At 43.2% G+C, this 8,958-nt stretch overlaps 1 protein-coding gene across 1 annotated transcript in view; it reads left to right on the top strand.

Annotated features, from left to right (window-relative positions):
- Positions 1-4,462: 4,462 nt before the first annotated feature.
- GALNT11 (polypeptide N-acetylgalactosaminyltransferase 11) overlaps positions 4,463-8,958 on the top strand; it is a 53,407-nt gene continuing 48,911 nt past the window's right edge. The window contains exon 1 of the mRNA XM_065666834.1: positions 4,463-4,574. The gene's annotated coding sequence lies outside the window, so the exon portion shown is untranslated. The remainder of the gene's footprint in view (positions 4,575-8,958) is intronic.

The raw sequence follows: 8,958 nt of genomic DNA, 5'->3' as shown, positions 1-8,958 counted from the left end.
AAAGCTCCTTTATAGCTTGTTTTAAGTTATTAAAAAACCAAACTTAGAGCTTGCTGACTTGTTTTGTTAAAACTTTAATCAGCCCAAAGGGACAGCATTAGTGCTAAAAGTTTTGTCTTTCCAGTGAGAAAATGTAAATAATACGAAGCATGAGAGACTGAAGAAAAAACTGATTCTGCTTTCCAAAACTTATCTGATTATCTTTGGCTTTTCTAGTTATCTTTCTTCCTAGTTTCTTTGGCCTGAATCTTAGCTCAAATTCTTCTTGGGCAAGTTCTGCTACTTTAACAAGACCTAACTGGTCTGATTCACAGAAGGGTGTAAAGCCTGTCATCAAACAAATCAGTTTTGATTTACCTTTGTACAAAATTTCCCTTTGAGCTATAGAATCTAATAGTTTATGAATTTGTCATTCTGGTGTCTTCATCAGCCGATAACTGTGGTTGCCCTAGAACTCTTGGCCATCTGGATTCTTCCAGGCTTAGGGAGTCATGTAGCTGTGTTCAAAGCATCACTATACATCAGTGCAACATTATACAATGCACCATGAATCTAAAACTTCACACAATCCTCATTATCAACAAATCTGAGTATTCTAAGAAGGTTTTTCATACATAATCTCCTGTGTTCTTCCCCTAAATTGAACCCAGCTGAAACAACTTGGTGGGCTGACTAGCTAAGGAAGCTTAAAGAAATAGCATTAAAAAGATAAGCTATACACCTCCTGGAACAGCCTGGCAAAGCCTATACATTCTGACACCTAGACTGCAGTGTCACCATGTCTTCATCTGAATTCAAGTTTCTTCTACACTCAATAGAGAACTACCCAAAACTGTTAATGAAGCTGAGAACTATTCAGCTGTTCAAAATCCACTGATACATCAGACCCTTAAGGTGGTCTGAATAGCTTGCTATATCAACTATGAGCAGGGTTCAGCTTTCTAACCACAGGGCTTAGTGACAACTGTGATGGTGTGAAATATCAAAGACTTCCATGTGAGACTTCAAACATGACAGCCTTTTTAGGAGATCTACTTCTTCTTGGAACAGGAGGCCAGGTAGAAAACTCCACAATGTCTAAAACGGAATTCGATGCCTGCATTTATGTAACTAAATCCCACATTAGACCTCTACTGAGTATAAGGGGAGCTTAGACATCTGGTTTACATGGAGACACCTACACACTGAAACCCAAATTTAGATGTCTTGATCTGCTGGCTGAATCCACTCCTTTACTTGGAGATTTCCTGAGCTGGCAGCTGCATTAGCATTATGTTTAAGAGGCCTCGATGGACATTTTTTCCATTTCAATTTCTAATCCACTCATGAACACATTTATACTTTTGGTCTCTACAATACACTTGCAGCAATTTACAACTGTAACTCGGGAGCAAACATGCTTTCTTTTTTTTAAATGCACTGCCTGGAAATTTTACTCAGGACATCTAAATCTTGTGCTCTAAGATACACAGAACTCACTTTCACTATGACAATAGATTTTTATGCCATTATCACATTCCTCCATAGTCCTTTTCAAAGTTAAACCATTCCAGTGTATTTAAACACCTTTTTTTTTTTTTATTTTATTTTCCTTTCCTTTAAGGAAGCAATTCCACACCTCTGATCAGCTCATTGCTTCTCTCTGCATCTTCCTTGGTGCTTTATGGAGAATTCCAGACAATATTCCAGATGATCAAGCATTTTTTGTGTCTTACAACAGTATTCCATCTTATTCTTTATTCTTACCCAATGTACCTAACATTCTTTCCGCCTTTTCACCAACAACAAAGCACAGAACTGATGTTTTCAATAGACTAGCCACAACAGCTCCATGGATTCTTTCGTGAGTGCTCCTAATGAATTTAAGGGCACACGAGATGAACTTGTTCTACAGGCTTTTCCTCAGTAGAGGATAGCATTCTCTCTCTTCTATTCAGGCACCTATTTTTGCAAAGCCGTTTAGAATGTAATCTCTTTGAGATCTCCGCCCACTGCAAAATTTAATTAATATAGCCCAAGATTTCAGAAGTATTTGAGAGGAGACAGCAGATCACATAAACCTATACACATATTCTGAGTTGTCATTTGACTCTCTTTCTTTTGGAAAGCAGGCAAAAAACATGTTAAGTGATATGCAGCAAAAGTAACAGTAGGAAGAGAGAGTCTGAGAGCAACCAGATAAACTTCCTCTTTCCTCAAATACTCCAAATAAACCATCCAGTACTTACAAAGGTTTGTTTACTCCATTCAAAACTACAATCACATAGAAACTCTACTAGGGGATGTGCAGACTCTGACTTCAGTCATGGACAAACCGTAGGAAAACTGTTATAAAAGGAAATGACTGAAACAAATGCCAAGTTCTCCCAGTTATTGAAAGAACAGTTGGAATTTCCTCCAGTCTTCTCTATCACGGCTGGTCAACAAGCTCTACACATTAGCTGGAGAAACTGTGACCAATTTGGATTTAGAAAAATAGTATGCATTAATTCTGGGGAATTTATGTATATACATAAATTTGGGGATATTTGCCTCTTCTTTTTTTTTTTTTTTTTTTTCCCCACAAAGTAGAAAAGCCAATCTAAGAAGAGAGACAGGATTTAAAGAATACATTTTATAACTCAGTGTGTCTCTTGTGCCATTTCTGTGAGCGAGATGTGTCAACAACGGAAACATTTGATAGACGAATTTTCAGTGCTTGAGTACATATGAATCCCAAATTCTGACTGCAACCCATATTGACAGAAGCTTACTTTGGGTTATGACTTCTTGCCAGAGCTTATTCATATGAGTTCTTGTCCCTTGCTGTGAGCATGAAGGAACTGGGTCAATTAGTGAACACTAACAAGTTATCAGAAAGTATATTAAGCATTTGGGCTGGGCATAGTATTATTATCAGGGATCTTGAGAAATGAAACATATGTCTCAAAGAACGAACAGTAAAGGACGCTAAAAAGTAGCATTTATTAATTCTGTTAATAAAATTACAATCCAAGCATCACGGAAACTCTTTTTGATAAGAACTAAAATAGCTATTTGGATAGATTAAGTATCTGGAATTACAAGGTAGGCAAGAACTGGCTAAATTAGAAAGACTTCAAGGATAATGGCTCTGGAGAAAGCAGATAGCATATGTGCTGAGGGTGCTTTTACCTGAAAGAGCTTAACACACACCACCGGTCCTTGGGCTAAATTATTATGAGAGATCAAAGCTGAACGTTAGCCATTATGAAACAGGAATTATGAAAAGCTGGCTGATAGGGGTGCTGACTATGTGGCTATCTCATTTAACTGCACACACTACTTTCATCTTGATCCCTGCTACCTCCTTGTCATCCACCTACTAACCCCTCCACAGTCACTCATTTTTCTTTCACTTCAGCTTCTGATTATGTATTGCCTTTTGCCTTCTGTACTTTAATGCTGTAGCTACAGCTTTTTGACAAGTTCTGTATTCTGCTCTATTTATGTTATTATAAAGCACCTTGCCATAATCTCTGGACACCAGGGGCAACATCCACAAAAGAACCTGCTCGGGTTTGTCAACCCTGTTTAAATTTCCACTTCACTCGAATGAAATCTGCCATCTTCAAAGCATCACTCAGCAGCTCAAGTTCTTTATCTGCGTATTCACAAAAAAGTTCCCAGTCCTGACTGTGCTGAGCAAATCTGACAGTTCGTTCTTAAACCTCACCAGGGTTTACAAACCCAACGCGCTTTGTGAGTTTCACCCCCCATCCTGAAAGGACACCTGCCAAGTCAGGTCCTGCCCAAAAACAGTTTAGTGATGAAGCTACCCCACCACCCTTTTGTCTACTATGTCAGCATTTACATCACTTACTCTGCATATGAAAGATCTGAGGATTCACCATGCCCCTCCACCTGCGAGGAATGTATACTCTTGTTGCTACAGATGTACATTAACTGTTAAGCCTGGGTTATCTTAGGGTAATTGTGGTTGATTTCTCTCAGCTCTCTTCCCCTTCCCGCTGAAGTCATCAGTCCCCAGACAAACTACATGGTGAGGAAAACCTCGCCAGTTAGCCAGACATCCTCCATCAGCCTGACTTAGGACTCTTTCCTCCCCTTCAAAGCCAACAAGTGCTTCCAGCGGCCATTAAGTCATAAAGCCCAAAGCTCCTTGGGAGGCTGTCACCGGCTTTATTCTTCAGAGCGGGCTGCAGGAGAATGCGCACGCCTGGCAGAATGGGCAGATGTACAACTGTAAGGAGACAGGGGGCCCGAAGGCTGCACATCCACAGTCCCCCAGCCGTGAATGGCCCATAGACTCATGGCAGCACACAGCTCAGCACAAAAAGGCCAGGCAGAAGCTCCACCACCTTCCCACCTCAGGGGTCGCCATGTTCCCAGCCTGACCCCGCCCCCGCCTCCCGTCATGGCGGCCGCGCCCCGACCGCCTCACGTGACGGCTTCGGCTGGGGAAGGAGGCGGGAGAGGTCACGTGGTGCCGGAGCCGCGCGGGAGCGGTGCGCGCTGCCGCCGCCGCCGCTGAAGGCACGGGGCAGGCGGGGAGGCGATGCCGCCGCCGCCGCGTCCCGCCGGCCGCCGCCGCGGTGAGTGCGGGGTGGCGGCTCCGGGGCTCTGAGGGACACGGCTGGGGGGTGTGAGGGAAGGCGAGCCCGGTAGGCGGACCGGCGCCGGTGTAAGGGGCAGCCCTCGGGCGTGAGGAATGGGGCTGGTGGCGGCATCAGGCCGGCCCCTGCGGCTTTCCCGCCTGCCCTGAGGGAAGCGGCGGAATCTGGCCGCGGTGCAGCGAGTCCTGTTTCCTGCCGGCCCTGCCCGGGCGGCCGCGGTCACGGTCCGGGCTTCCCCGTTTCAGGGCTGAGACGAGCGGGGCGGGCTCCTGGGGGCGGGCTGCGTCGGGCGGGTCAGTGGCCGAGCCTGCCGCATGAAGAGGGCTGCCAGGTCAACCTGGGCAGCAGCACCCGCCGGGCGGGCGCGGATTGTGCCACATAGGGCGGAAAACACTGTAATTCTTATTTCTTTAGTCTTTAAATGTGTGTGGAGGAGCCGCAGTAGTAGCGCGCCTGCAGGTAGGCTGAAACTAGCAACTGTCAGCCCGAAACGTGAGGAGCTGTGCGTTAGTTTTGCTGTTCCTTTCATTGATTCGTCTGCTGGGCGAGGGCAGTCGTTGCGCTGTGGAGAGCTGATCGACCCCGTGGTGTGTTAAAGCTTTCTTATCCTTATGACTGGGAAATTTATTTTAAACAGTTTCTACTTTTCTTTTTTTTTTTTTTTTTGTTTGTTTTGTTCTTGTGGTTTTCAGTGTATACTTTGCAACATTAAGGCTCCCTTTTCCTCTTAGCAAATATGTGTTATTCTGTGTGGCTGGTCTCCAGCCCTTGTAGTTAGCTCCCATTGCCATGTGGTATTTTTCTTTCGTTCTTTTTTTTTTTTTCTTTCCGTATTTTAAGTCTCTGTAAGGAAGGCTGTAATAGAAAATGCGGATGGCTCATTAACTGTCTCCAAGTTACTTGCAAAGCAAAAGAAAGGTTCTCTCATCCCCTGTTTGCATGCAAACAGATGGAGCTGAGCAAGCAACCTGCTGGCAGTGGGGAGCTAAGCAGGTCGGACTCTGCTGTAATGTGGAAGCAAACTGCGTTCAGAAGCTGCCTTTCCAGAGAGCTGCTTGACCTTCATTCACTTCCTTTTATAGGTGTTAGCCTTAAAACTGCCATTGAGGCTAATTAAAACACTAGTGCTTTCTAGTACAGCATCTCTGCCAAATTGTATCATGAGATGTTTTCACTGTCAGTTGCAGGGCAGCTGCAGTCGACTTAACAGAACTTTATAACTAGGTGTAAAGTACAGCCCCTACTCTTCCAAAGAAAAAAAACCTCATGATCTGGCTTTGTTGCTGCTCTGTAAACAATCTGTCCTATATCCGTTTGGTCCTATGTGTTTGAAGTATTGCTTTCTGTTTGAAGGAATGGTGAAATCTCTTAATGCCAGTAATCATGCAGGTGGGCAGGATCAGCAGCACGCTGCCAACATCTTATTGTTCTTTTTAGAATTTTTCTGTAAATTTATTTCAACATAAGATCAAATCCCTTTTTAGAAAGAGTAGGCTTACTCTTTCTAAGAGTATACTCTTTCAAGAATATTCAAGAATTAAATATTCTTGAATACTTCTTATACTATTGTCTGCTTCCCCCCCCCCCCCTTTCATATAGATCTCATCTCAATAGGAGGCTGCTCTCAGACATCTCTGATGAGCTTAAGCTGATCCAAGTGCAGGCTGTGCCCAGGAAAGGATGGTACCAACCTCTTTGTGACAGTTTGTTTCTGCCCTGCTACTCTGTAGAGAACCTCTGTGTATGTGAAATACTTTGGCTGGGATTTCTAGACCTCATTTTAGAGCAGCATAAAGGTCCAGGTGGTTCCAGATAAGAGGCTTTTGATTAACAAGCAATTGGCTTCTCCCGGTATAACTGTCTCTGAAGAACTGTGTGCCTTCTCCCTAAGCTTTTCCTCCTCTCTTAGTGAGATAAGCTCCTGCGGAGTTTTAGAAGCTCTTCTGCAGCAGGGAAGGAAACAAATAACACTGCAGCTCTAATGAGCCTTCATCTCAACCTCAGAGGAGGAAGCCAGCAGTCTAAGTGAGTTGTTCTGGTTAAAGAGATTCTGACTGCAGATATCAGGGCTTGTTGCCCATCTTCTGCTATCTAATCACTATGTCTAAGAGGATGCAAGTCGGTAGTCCATTATGCACAAGTTGGGGCTCCTGATAAGCTGCTGTGTGGTCGTAGTTGATGAGAATGGGTGAATTGCATGGTTCATAATTTTTGTAGTGATGTAAAGTAACAGTAGATGTGATTCAAGCTTTTTAGGAGGAAGAAAGCTCTGAAACAGCAAGGCAAGGGAAATAAAGGTGGATTATTAGTATTTTGAAAATTTGTCTGTACAAAACATGTTTCCTCATGTAAATGCTAGAAAACTCAAATTTTTAGTGGTAGTTATAGGGCATTTGTGTGGAGTGGCACAAACTGTGGGTCAAATGTATGAGATTAGAAGTATTGGAGCAGACAGTAAAAATGGGGATTTTGGATCTTCCAGCAAGAAAGAATGGGGTACCATAGGGGTGAAAAGAACAGAGGGGGGATCTCAGAACCTCAGCAGGTTCTGTAGAAAGGCTGGGATCTGAGCAGCTGGCAGGTTGAATTTGGCACTGTGGCAGCTGTGTCGTGATTACTGAAGCGGAGAAGTAAGGGAAGACTTGCAGCTGAAGGGGAAAGATAACATTTGGGAAAAAAAAAAACCAAATGAACCCAAACCAGTAATTTCTTCCTGTGACAGTTCAGTTTATCGTCTTCCTGGACTGTCTCATCTGCCTGGCTAGACAATACTGCAGTTACAGATATCTGTAAAATGAAGTAATTTTCTTTGGTACTATTTGTATTGGAGAGGTGCTGCAATATAGCCATTTGCTTGCTGTTGAAGAGCAAAAAGCATGTTTGTATATTTCAAGTGCAGAAATTAATGTTTATTCTTCTGAAAAAGTATTCCAGAGGTGAAGTCTTTGGACTTCTAACTCTTCAGTCCCTGTTAGAATGTGGGAGGTAGATCATTGCTCTTGATTATTATCGAAGGCTTGTTTTCAAAACGTATGGTGGTTTATGGAGATGAATGCATCTGCTGTTGCAGCTACTGTGTTAATGTATGAAGTACTGTTAGTACAAAGGCCTTGGCTGTTAAGCCAGTGTTTAGTAGCATCAGTAAATGCATTGTTCAGCTCATTTTGTACAAGAGTTGATAGTATCCACCACATCCTTCAGCTGTACTCTAGCATGTTTCTCATGTGAGTCAGCATTGTACAGTAATTAGTGTAAATACTTTATTTGAAAGGTCTGAGAAACCTAGAAATACACTGCAACAAAAAAGTGAGAAAATTAGGAATCTGATCACACTGTTTCAATCAGAAGTTGACTGCAAGTATACAAAGTTTCATATATTTTGTTGTATGAACTTCTGAACTGCTTCCCTGAGATGTGGAGATATACCAAGTCTGTAGGTTAAATGACTGATGTTGTTCTTAAATGCAGAGTATGGATTGAAGCGCCTGCCAGAGTTGTGTGCTGTGTCTCAGCCCTTTCTTGTGCAGTCTAGGGTTTTGGCAGCCAGATAACTTGCATGTTTGAAACTGGAATACACTGCTTAGGGGTGAATCAGCTTTTCCACTGTTTACACTAGCTAGAAACCTCTAACACAGGGAACCTCAGGACTTTTTGCTGCCTACTTAATGTTTTGTACTATGAGGGAGAAATAGGTGTGCAGGCTAGGGAGGAGTCCAGATTTCACTGCCCCATGCTGCACACAGGTAGGTACTCTGATGTCTTTGCTGGCTTTAAGTTCATTTTAGAGCTGGTGAGCTGTTGTGGTTTTCTCTTGTGGCAGTAGCAGCATTGCAATTTTTGCACTTCTGACACTGAAGGTTTGCTGTGACTGAGAAGTTATACTCTATCAGCTGTGCTACGGTGGCTGTGTGCATGCTGTTATCTCTTGCTGTGGAGCAAGCTACCTTGACAAAAATCCCTCTTACTGTACAAGAGGGAAGGAATATGTGATTGGAGAAATGTTACAGAGCGGTAAGCTTACCTGCAATAACTTTTTGTCATTTGTAGGACTTCAACTATGAGACAGACACTGGACCATTTAAGAAGTTGCATTCTAAAGGGACAGGTTAAGCTAATAAACTTGCAGAGGCATGCTGAAAAGAGGGGTACCTCAGTAAACAAACCCTGTGTGCCAGACTGATTAAAGGAAATACTTAATGGAAGTTCGGAGCATGCTCATGGAAGTCTTCTTTTTAGTTCATGGAAAAATGTCCCAAGTATTACTTGGCTGAATGGCACAGATTTTCTTGTACAGCTAAGGATAGCATATAGATGCTTTAAACCTTGGAGGTGGCCTTAATTAAAACAGAGATCCTTTTCCAGG

The sequence above is a fragment of the Lathamus discolor genome, chromosome 2 (assembly GCF_037157495.1).
Source record: "Lathamus discolor isolate bLatDis1 chromosome 2, bLatDis1.hap1, whole genome shotgun sequence".
Classification (NCBI taxonomy): domain Eukaryota; kingdom Metazoa; phylum Chordata; class Aves; order Psittaciformes; family Psittacidae; genus Lathamus; species Lathamus discolor.
This window is presented reverse-complemented; position numbering and strand designations above follow the sequence as displayed.